The sequence below is a fragment of the Berghia stephanieae genome, chromosome 5 (genome assembly GCF_034508935.2).
Source record: "Berghia stephanieae isolate SIO BIC M18660-M18661 chromosome 5, UCSD_Bste_1.3, whole genome shotgun sequence".
Classification (NCBI taxonomy): domain Eukaryota; kingdom Metazoa; phylum Mollusca; class Gastropoda; order Nudibranchia; family Aeolidiidae; genus Berghia; species Berghia stephanieae.
In genome coordinates, this window is record NC_088364.1 from 43,404,529 (window position 1) to 43,416,754 (window position 12,226).

Sequence of the window (12,226 nt, forward strand, 5' to 3'; positions counted from 1 at the left end):
AAAGACAAGTAAAATATACTGAATGTACAGTTAAATTGAAAAGTACCTTCCGCCAGATCTAACAGACCCCGCTACCCAATTACTGCTCGGTGGACAAGGGGGTACAGAAAACATTTCGACTTCACTCGGTATCGATCTCGGTCCTATTGGTATCCAGGGGGAAACGGTGCTCAACGTAGTCAGTTAGGTCAACACTAATGGTTCTTTAAGATGTTCACTGTGGTATCCCTTTTATACCGCTTTTTCTTGTCATTCCTGCCCAATTGGTTGTTCCAGTTCCAGTGCTTGTTCTATAATGACATTACTCGGTTTTAACCTGGCCCTCGTTGGAATATTCTGCCGTAAAGGAAACTTGTAGCCTACAGTAAACCTCGCTTATTGGTGCTATGCGTTTAGGTAAAATACTCAAAACATCCGCAGCCGGATATAATATCGTATCAACACACAAAGCTATGAATGTTTAATTTTAAACGTTTATAATCTAATTGATAGCTAGAACCGAATATAATATATATATATATATTATATATATATATATATATATATATATATATATATATATATATAATGTGTGTGTGTGTGTGTGTGTGGAGAGAGAGAGAGAGAGATACTATTCCTGGGTGCTCTTAAAATCAAGAGTCTCAATGTTGACTTTAGACTGTCCTATCATCTTCCATTATGTTGGCGTTGAAATGACTATAAAGTATCCTATGTGTCAAAAAAAAGAAGACGAAGAAGAAAAGAACAGGAAGGAAAAAGATGTATTGCTTCAAAACGAAAAGTATCTACCATTATGATGTGCAATGAATTATTGTATCTTTTATCTTTGACGATATTGCATTTTAAAAATTTTGAAATTGTCTGTTTTTTTAGTTATCTATTTATTTTTTATATTGTATATTCGCAATTTGCTGCATTTAACTGTCTCCATCTCTTTTTCGGTTAGCCCTTGCCAGGCACATGTTTATTTCCTTTGGTTTTTTTAAGATAAAACACCGTCATAGCTGATATTATATATTACAAAATAACGCTTCCTAATATTATAATAATTATACCATACTTGTGATTGGCTTCTTTTTCAGAAGAGTTTATTGGAATTGTCCAAAATTTACGAAATGCACTAAGCTGTCAACTGTTACGATAAAATCGCATTCAGTACGATTTGTCCAGGTTTGGGAAAGGGGGAGGGTTGTCTTACTTTTTAGTAAAGTGCTAAAGCTATTAGTAATACTTGTTTTGGGATTTAATGTCAACTTCCTTTTCAATAACAAAGTACAGTAGTGAATTTCTTTATAAAATGGCAAACGTCCGCTTGTGCCTTTTAAATTCCGGATGTTTGTCTATAAAAATCCGTGCGTCTCTCTCTCTCTCTCTCTCTCTCTCTCTCTCTCTCTCTCTCTCTCTCTCTCTCTCTCTCTCTCTCTCTCTCTCTCTCTCTCTCTCTCTCTCTCTCTCTCTCTCTCTCTCTCTCTCTCTCTCTCTCTCTCTCTCTCTCTCTCTCTCTCTCTCAGAATTAAAGCTCAAGTTGTTTCGATCTTGATGTGAGTGACCAACCGTGACACCCCTGGTTTGCCCGTTTACAAAGTTAGTCGTAGTGTTTCAATTTCAATCAGGTTTTAAAGAATATTGAAATTTATCTATTTACCTCTCAGTCTGATATCAGGCTTGTCTTGTCTGAACTTTTTCACCAAAAATACAGTGACAACGATAATTTAGTCCAACTCAAATGAAGCTCAAGTCGCATAGCAGTTACTGCTCTCTTGATGAAAATAAATGTCAGATATGATAAGATAAATACTAAGAGAGCCTAATGCTGGAATTACTTTAAGTCTTAGAAAGGTACGTTTGAGAGAAATGGAAGTTAATCTGTGGATTCGTCTCTAGGGAGGAGTATCCAAAAATTAGCATTGTAAATTGAGACAAATGACTTCGATTATGTTTATCTATCATGAAAATGATTGGTGAATGAACTTAATAAAGCGTTTCATTCTCGACGTTAAGGTTTGCACCTTTTGCAGTCTATACCCCCTCCCCCCCCCCTCTCTCTCTCTCTCTCTCTCTCTCTCTCTCTCTCTCTCTCTCTCTCTCTCTCTCTCTCTCTCTCTCCCTCTCCTCCCCTCCCCCCTCTTATCTCATTTGCTGTTTTTAATTTTAAATCACCCATTGGTTGGCAGCTCTGCGCATTATACTGATATGTTGAGTGAGCAAAATAAAAGGAAGAAAGGGGATACGGAGACACAACCTTTAAAGCATAATAGCACAATATAATATAAAGAAGTGTTGTCTAATTGTTGCGGATTTATTAGTGTTAGACACAAAAGTAGGCTATATTTTAGCATTTGTTAATAACTCACAAGAGGGCGTATGCGTTCGTATGCATAAATCTTATTGAAGATTGTGTGTGTGTGTGTGTGTGTGTGTGTGTGTGTGTGTATGTGAATGAGAGAGAGAGGGGGGGGGGGGGCGGGGTAGGAGGGAGTCATGAAAGTTAGAATCGGATAAACAGTTACAAAAAAGGACAAGTGCACATAAAAACCATTTTTCGCAACACGCAATGTTACTTCACACGGTCACTCGTGTGTCATATTATGGAATAGACGAGTAGGGAATTTTCCAAAATTATTTGCATAGGTGTACCTCTCCGTGTAATGCAGGGTGTCTGTAAAGTATTTCCCTGATTTCAAAGACTCATTATTATTCTAAATCTGTTAAAGAAATTTGCATATACTTTTCACCACCTTCCAAGGAAATGTCATACATTTATGCCTTTTGGTCACAGACCCTCATGGCATCGTCAAAGTTAGCAAAATGAACATGAACTTACGAAGGACATCATTTTTGTCTCCTTCTATTTCAGAAATTGCAACAGTGCAACACAAATCTCTTTATGTATGCAATGTGATTGCATGAAAATCGTCAAAATTAACTCATCAACGTTTCATGGTCCAGTTTGGCACGCATGAAAATGATTTTTTTTTTAAATTGCAAAATTAAATTGTGAGATAAAAAGACAGACCTAAATTGAATACATGCACAAACGAGTTAAAAGGACCATCTTTACCGAGAAAATGATTACTGTAAATGTCTAATTAGATATGTTAGAAACTTATGCTGCATCCCAACTTTGTGAATATCAGACATGGATAATTTACTTTTCATTAAGAAGGTACTTCTCCGTTTTGAAGGCAGGCCGTTCGCGAATTTCTAATCTAAACGACACACGTTTCTAGTCAGATGAATAGGACGAGACGGACTCCATAGCCTGGCCACCTGGGTCACCTGTCGTTTCTCCGTATGACTTTTTCCTATTCAGCTCACGCACCAAATGGTGGAACGCTTACCGTGAACAAAAAACAGAGCTGTTATTGAATTTACCACGACACAAAAGCTACAAAACACATGAAAAAGGAAAATAGGTTGAATTGTCAACCATATTGAAGTGCATTGAGTAAATGAAAATGGTAAACAAAATGTAAAGCATTTATGTATTCATAAGTATTCACGTTTAAGGTACATTTATTGGTCGTAACGTTTTTCTGATACAGAACAGAGAAAGACTTTATGGACATCCTGTAATTTGCTAGATAATGGCGACGATTTAAGGAACTAAGTGTGAATAATAAAAATTGGGTCTCTTTTTTTTTATTTTTTTTTTTTTGCTCATCCAATATTTCAGATTCGTATAAGTTGTTGAAATTCCCACATGTTATGTGACGCAATGTTTTGTATAGGGAATGAGATTAGCGGAAGAGTAGCGATTGATTCCTTTGATTGGACGTCACCTTACAGAGAGAATTTGGTTTTGCGCATGTGTCTCAAGCCGCTTTCACCGGAAGCGAGGACGAGAGACGCATGCGCACAACCAGCATGACGTTCTCTCTCAAATAACTTTTCCGCCGTCACGTCCAATCAAGGGACGCTACTCTTCCGCTAATCTCATTCACTCTATCCAGTAACTTCTAACATTTCGTGTTTCCTTTTATGTTTGATAACTCACTCACCTCATTTATTATTACTTTTAAACATTCTTTTTTTTTTAATTTGAGTACTTTTTATTTTTAAAAGAAAAATTCCAGTGTGTATTTTGCTTCTACTGCCATTTTTTAATGTTTGATAAACTAATTCTATGTTTTCCGTGCACGTATAAAAAGTATTGCCCAAAGTATGAAATTAAAAATATATATAAATCAATAACATCGTATGTGTTGCTCATTTTATTTTATTTTTTAGTTTGTTTTTGATTATTTGAAACCCAGGGCCTGACCAAGGTTTTCCTATTCCTAACCTCAAATTCTGTACTCTTTGAACTTCAATATTTTGTCATAATATTTTCAAGGAGGGTCATTGGAGCGTCCTTGAAACAATATACAGACTTTAAAGTGTTAAGCCATAAGGTTTATTTTTAGGATGCTGAATCATGATTGATAATAATCTTTTCTCCTCTTTCCACATCCTCCTTCATTATTTTGACAAACTGCTGATCTCCTCTCTGGATGGGGTCTTCTGACCACCCATGATGAGCAGAGAGGTCACTTGCTGTGTCTTCTATTTCTGTCCCTCTAGATCTGTATTCCAACTTGCTTTCTGTCTTTGTCTTAGAATGAAACGTTTGTCCAGGTCCTGACCCGAGTCCTTGGCTGGGAGGGACATAGTCAAATGTTCAGTTATAACTTTGGGAGATGATTTTTCCCCTTGTAAATCATATCTCTTATCGCAGCTTGTGTATTTTAGAATGGTTGATATTTTGTAAGCCTCTCCTTCAAGTTGTCTTTATTACTGACATAGCTTTCTAAGCTGGCTTGTCGTGAGCCCTAGAATAATGGATCTTAAGTCGGTGACGACCCGGAGTTTTTGTTATTGTAGATAGTAGTGCCATTGGGAATGTCACTATATATGTCATTTACAATATGGAACATGGTGACAGCCCTCATCGTTCTGGTACAATCTTATAAGAAATGCATGGTGTTTTTTCGGGGTTATTTGGTATTGTTTTGGTTTTGTTTTATTTTGAATTTTTTTATTGTTTAATAATAATAAATGGCATTTATATAGCGCCTTACCCAGTTGTCACAGGCTCTAAGCGCATTACAGTGATATAAAACAAAACATATTACAGTAAGACAAGTTTGATGGAAACGTGATACGAATTCAATTTAACAACAACAAAATATGATAATAGTATTGCAACATTATGACGTAAAAAGATAAAACTTTAAGCGAGATTTGAACGTTGTCAACGAATCCGAGCATCTCACGTGTGATGGGAGAGAGTTCCAAAAATGGGGGGCCGAAAATTGAAAAGATTGTTCACCTATTTTACGCAATGGCTTAGCTTTGACAAGGATTGATTGGTCATTGGTTGATCCCAAATTTCTATTGGGGACATATTTGTTTAGAAGGTCTTTAATATGGGAGGGACTGTGGTGCTCAAGGATTTGTAGACAACAGTACAAATCTTATAGGCAACTCTTTTTTCCACAGGAAACCAATATAACTCACGGAGAATGAGAGTTGCTGACTGGTATTTTTTGTAATTGCGTACAATGAGTCTGGCTGTGTTATTTTGAGCAACCTGAAGTTTGCTCATAATTTTGTCTTTAGCTAAATTCGCCCAAAGGGAATTACAATACTCCAATTTAGATCAAAGAAGGGAATTAATTAAAAGTTCTGCTATATGCTTCGGTATTAAATTATGAATTTTGCTTATTTTTTTCATTTCTATGTACATAAATTATATGGTGTTATTCACGTGGCTTGTCATGAAAAGATATTTATCAATGATGACGCCAAGGTTTTTTTGCTTTATTTGAAAATTCTATTGTGCTATTTCTAAGGGTAATAGTTGATTTATTTGGCTGTTTAAGGATACTCGGCCTTCCACATATTAAAATATCAGTTTTACTTTCACTTATTATGGCACATCCAAAGTTTAATCTCATTAAAACAGCTCGTAATTCGTTGTATTAAAAACTGTAAATTACTAAGGGGTACTGAATCATAAATTTGCGTATCATCTGCATAAAAGTGATAACTCAGATTGAATCTGGATATCACACTAGAAAGGGGCTGCATATATACAGTAAAAAGGACAGGGCCAAGAACAGAGCCTTGTGACACTCCAAAGTTTAGTCAAACTTGTTCTGACTGAACACCATTCACTACGACAGTCTGTCATCGATCCTGTAAATATGATTTAAGGGCAATTCCTTTTATGCCGAACGTATTTTCTAGTCTTCTTTGGGTTCTTTTTTTTTTTTTTTTTTGGTGTATTTTGATTTGTTTGTTTTGTTTTTGTTTTTTGTTTTTTGTTGTTGTTCTTTTTTTTTTTTTTGGTTTTATTTTTGGTTCTTTTTTGCTTTGTTTTGTTTTTGTCTTTTCGTGGGTTTTTTTTTTTTTTGGGGGGGGGGGTTGGTTTGTTTTTTTTTGTTTGTTTGTTTGTTTGTCTATATGTTTTTTACTTACATAGCTAAAGCGGCTAATTGTGTACTTTTCTCATGACTGACTGTAGGTAATATTATATTAGGCCCAAAACAAATCGCTGATGTTACGTTTGTCATGTTGTTCCCGTGTAGAGTACATATGGCATAAATTCGCTGTCTTATTTTTTATTTTCTGGTTTCTCTGAGAGGTAATTCATCACGATGTTCGATTCTGAATGGCATCATGGAAGTGAATTCCCATTTTTTTGAAGTGTCAAGATCGTTTTGAAGTTGTACCAAGTGTATTTCATATTTGAGATTTATGGTAAAGGAGGCAATCATCAGCAAAAAACCGTACTGTTGAGCGTACCGCACAAGGCAGATCGTTGATAGACAACAAAAATAGCAGCGGTCCAAGTACTCTGCTCTGCAGAACTCTGTATGTTACAAAAGCCGTCTCTGATATTATGCCTTCAAGTACGGCTTTTTATGTGTTCTTTGGTGATAGAAACTTTGGATCCATTATGTATTAATGTTTAACTAATGCCATGCATTTCCTGTTTTTTAGAAATGATTCGTTAGGGAGGCACCCTATCAAATGCCTTTAAAAAGTCCAGCAAGATACAGTCAACTAGTCCATCTATGCTCATCCTGCCAACTATAACTTGAACAGCAGTTGGATCTCAAATTGAAATTTGTGTCTGTTGTTGGATAGAATGTAGTGTGTATCTAATGTATGCGATGGTGTTGCTGTGCAGGACGTGCTCCATTGTTTTGTGGCAGTCGAGTGAAATCATGTTTTTTAAAAAGGAAATTCCATTTATCATGGGTACATTCTTAGGGTCTGTTCAAAGGGAAGACTGAAATAACTCAGGCGTCAGCCGCAGTGCAGCGCCGTTAAGTGACCTTAGGCTAGATGACTTGCTCAAGGCCACACAGCGCGGCGGTGACCCAAACTCGGTACCTTTTGGATACGAAGCCAAGACCATATCGCTGTGCCATGCTTTTTCCTATAAACGAAACAAAACAAAGAAAAAAAAAAAAAAAAAAAAAAAACACCAAAGAAATGTTTCTGTACTTGAGCGCCATTTATATAATGTAGTTGTTAATATAAAGGGACATGAATATATGAATGAATGTTGTCAAAGATAATCTATATGATAATGACAGTGATGTGTAAATAGTTCAAAAACAAAGGTAAACGCAAAAACTTATTTTAAAAGATTGAAATAAGAAACGGGATGAAAGAAAGAAACGAGGCACTGATTTAGTATTGCAAGGGTTGATTTACAAACCTCTTCATTGGAATGTTAAGCCCTTAGCGGCGAGAAAGAGTTTCATTCCGATCACATTATTTTTCATTCTATCTATCTAGTTATGACTATTCTGCACAATCTTGAAAAATATTTAAAACATTTTTTAAATGTTGGTCAGAAAACTTGTCCTTTTAATATCGAAAGATCAAAATGACCATCATCTTGTCAAAAACTCTCAAACCTGGGACTTAAAGGGATGTTCCAGGTTTTAGCTTTTGACAAGATGAGGGTCGTTTTATACGATCGATATTTATTGAACTTGAGGGTTAACTTTTTTTTCTTCTTTTTTTTTTTTTTTTTTTCTTTTTGGTTTTGTTTTGTTTTGTTTTTTTTTTGTTTTGTTTTTTGTTGTTTTGTTGTTGTTGTTGTTGTTGTTGTTGTTTTGTTTATTTTCTGATGAAGTGAGATTTGATTTGCGGCTTTGTGGTCATGCGGTTTAACACCCGCCTTCAGATCTGTAAGTCCCGGGTTCGAGTCCCGCCATGGGAGGCATACAGTTGAGTCTTTAACAACAACAAAAAGAAGCCTAGATTCTCTCATCACACTCGGGTTCAAATGAGAACCTGGACGGTGACAGCGTTGTCCTTATCAGGAAAAAAATTATATTATTGCCTTAAATGAATCATGTCTCATTCTAATATGTTACTTGCAGGTCTGATAACCCAAAATGGGCTCATTGTTCTAATGGAAATTCTCTCAAACCAACGCAAAATATTGTCCATGACAACAATGTTAACACAAACCCATAATTACGTCCGGTTATCATACCTGCAGCTATGGGTACGTCGCTACAGCCCTATCTCTTAACACCATCAACCTGTGCAATTATTTTTTTTTTTCGATCTCTAGATATATACCTAACTGAATTTCGATTAGATTGGATTCTATTCTCGCTAAAAAATGGTTAAAGGTCAAACCGATATATCATTAAGTGGGAATTGTCTATCGGCATGAGTATACTGCAAAGCAATGGCAAAACGCTTTTAACTTTGTGTATTTTGGGCAGTAAGTTTTACTTTATTTACCGAAAGAAAAAGTAGGGTTATTTTGTGACCCACCGTCTCAGACCGGTATAATATCGAAATGAATTAGGTGAATTAAAAGTGAGTTTTAAAGTAAAAATAATAAAATTTAGAAAATTGGGGGGTTTCGGGGTCTTCAAAAAAACCGTACTGGGCTCAATTAGGACATTGATGTTTACTCAAAGTTAAGCTCCTACTCTTAATCAACTTTTAAGCATCATGTTGATCATGAAACATAATACCGTTTTGATACGATTGGTTACATCAGGTTTAAAATTCTTTTTTTATTATTAAAAAAATAAATTGGTGGGGGGGGGGGGGGGGGCGATTTTAACCTATCGGTATTTGAAGTTAAAGCTTTCTGTCCAAATATAATAAAAAGAAGTTTTGTCATTGCATGACATGATAGGAGGACAGTGGGACAAGCGTCTTGTAGAAATGGAGCTGAAACTAGGACTTCATCGCTGAGCTGAAAGGATCGTTGTGTGTATTCCAATGGTGATTGGTGGTGGTATGGGGGAGGGGGGGGTGGATGGGACAGGGGCTCTGTATTATTTCATCTTTGTTTGATTCAGGTAACATTGTGTCGTTGTTCTGGAATAAGACCATCCGTGACCTATTGCCTCACTTTTTAGAGTTGAACTAAATTATATTATGTGGAAAACTGGATCTTTGGTTAAAATGATGGAATTTAAATGTTGACCCAAATTTTGAAAATTGAATCTTTGATTAGATGCTATGATAAAATCTTTATGTTTTGCTGAATGTTGATAACTGAATCTTTAGTTAGCATTGTGAAATTTAAATGATGTTGAAAATTGAATCTTTGGTTAGAATGATGAAATTGAGGTTATGTTTATAATGCTTGACTGGGGAGTATGGCTTTAGTTTCCTAAACTGAAAAACAACAAAACATCTGATAATCGGTGATCCACCACCCCAAAGCGGCAATCTGTCAAGATGACTGAACTGTTGAAACTTGAATTTATTCCCAAAAAAAAGATTCCACCTAGATTGGGTTTATTAGAAGAAAAATATACATAGTATTTGTGTGGCTATGTGGTCTTGTGGTATGACACTCGCTTTCGGATCGGAAAGTCCTGGGCTCGAGCCTCGCCCGGCGCATAGTTGAGTCCTTGGAAAAGGCTCTTTACTCACATTCTCTCACCGTACTCAGGTGTAAAATGAGTACCTGGCAGTTAACAGCGTTGTCTCTGTCGGAAAAAAATCATAATATCGCCTTACAGGGATCATGTCTCGTTCTACATGTTACATGTTGCTGTTGGTCAGGGACCCCTTGTAATGCGCTTTGAGCACGTTTAGTGGATATTGCTCTTTATAAAAGCTCAAGTTTTTATTGAAGACGTCTAATAACGAATATTTCTTTTTTTTATCAATTAACCCTCTCCATTAACACCTACAGAAAAATCGTCACATTTGTTACGACACAATATACATTTTTTCTTATTCATATTTATTTTGTACATCACAAACTTTGAAGAATGATTAATAAGAACATACAGTTGTTTCGTAGAGAGCTTGTATGAGTTTAAAATATCATTTTTTCTGCTTGATATATATATATATATATATATATATATATATATATATATATATATATATATATATATAATTCATACGAACACGTCGATTCGCTGGTATAAAACAACAGATTTTTGTGTGACGTCAATCCTATTCATCCAATGATATTATTTTGTTGTTGTCTATTTATAGCTAGTGTCGTATTTTTCATCGAGCAATATTATTTTTATAGAGATAGGGTGCGGTTTCGATAGAAGAAAGAACTTGTGCACCAAGTTTCGTACTCAATAATAAAATATCGACAGTAAATAAATCCCAACAGGCAATTGGATGAATACGTTTGGGAAGTGACTCAGTCCCATGATCAGTGACTTGACTATTGATCACAAGAACTCATGCAGACCTGCCTACTTCAAATTTTAAAAATTCGTGGTTTTCATGGAATAAAGATTTATCGTCTCTATATTTCGCTTATTTGATTATGACGTTCCCTTCTTCAAGACAGAAAAACACTTCAGAAGTGCTATGTGACTTGATGTTTATTTTCAAAAAGTTTTAATGAATTAAAAATGCTCATGTAGCCTAACATCGTAAATTGAGTCCAAAGTTCGTATTCTTAAGAATATTTCGTAGTTTTAGACAGGTCTGCATACGGGACTAGCATCCTCATGTTCATCAAACGTTGCTTCACAAATTGAAAGATTTAGAAGACCCCAACTTGTTAACAAGTCATAGTCCTGGGACTCATTTGAATTCTCAATTTTTAGACCTTTTTTTTTTGACGCGTTTACACTTTAATATCTAATATGGATTTAATATGTTAGCCATGCGCCATTGAGTGCCTTTGCATTTACTACCAAGTCCCTTGATTTGAGACCAAAGTATAATTACAAACTCCTCGCTACAAGGGACTAGAATCTCAGTGTTGTTGCTTGTTTTGTTTTGTTTTTGTTTTTGTGGATTTGCTTTTTGTTGTTTAATGAATGGTGTGCTTTTATGAGTTTGGTTCACTCGTAGAATCCATCGAAGCTCCGAAAAATAATTAACCAGTAGATTGTTGACCAACCAAAACATGAAATTTGTGACACACCCTCACACGTGCTCGGACAAACATAGTTGATTGTTTATAAACAGTAACGTGAATGAAATTGACCTCTCTCTGATCATTGTTATTGTTTTTATACCGCCAAATGGGTGACTAGTTATCACAAGATTTTCTTGATCAGATTATAAACGTTTACAGTTACAGAGTTTTCTGTGTCAGTTCTATTAAACAAGCGGTAGAACAGTGGGTATTTTACTTAAACACAAACCATCGATATTAAAACCTGTGTCTACCAATCACTGCCATTGTTTACATTATGACGATTGTCCGAGGGGCGTGGTCATCTACCTGTCTATTGTTTTTATATGTTTGTCCTCATAATAGTGTTCACTGTGTTGGACACAAATAAGGGGCATAATCTGTGAAATATGCATTCCCCCAATTATGTAGGAATAAATTAGATGAAGAAAATTGAATGTCCCCAATGAGGGCATTTATTTAACCTCAAATTCATTAAGTTAAGCTTAAATTCATGTCCATTCCGGGTTATTACCATGTTGAGACGACTGGTCACGTTTTCAGTTAAAATTTTCTGAACACAAAGCAAAAAGGTGTTTAATCATTGCCCAGAATTGGCTGTTTTGACGCGAGGTTAATATTGTTGATGGAACACATTAGAGTTAGAGACATGTGAATTCCGGAAACAAATGGTGTGACGCAGTTATGAGGTATGCGGCTTTCCAGTTTTGAGGTTAGTTACAGTCCGGTCTGTTTAATAAAAGACTGGAGAGTCATTCGAATAGATCGATGACTAAGAATATGCTCTCTCTCTCTCTCTCTCTCTCTCTCTCTCTCTCTCTCTCTCTCTCTCTCTCTCTCTCT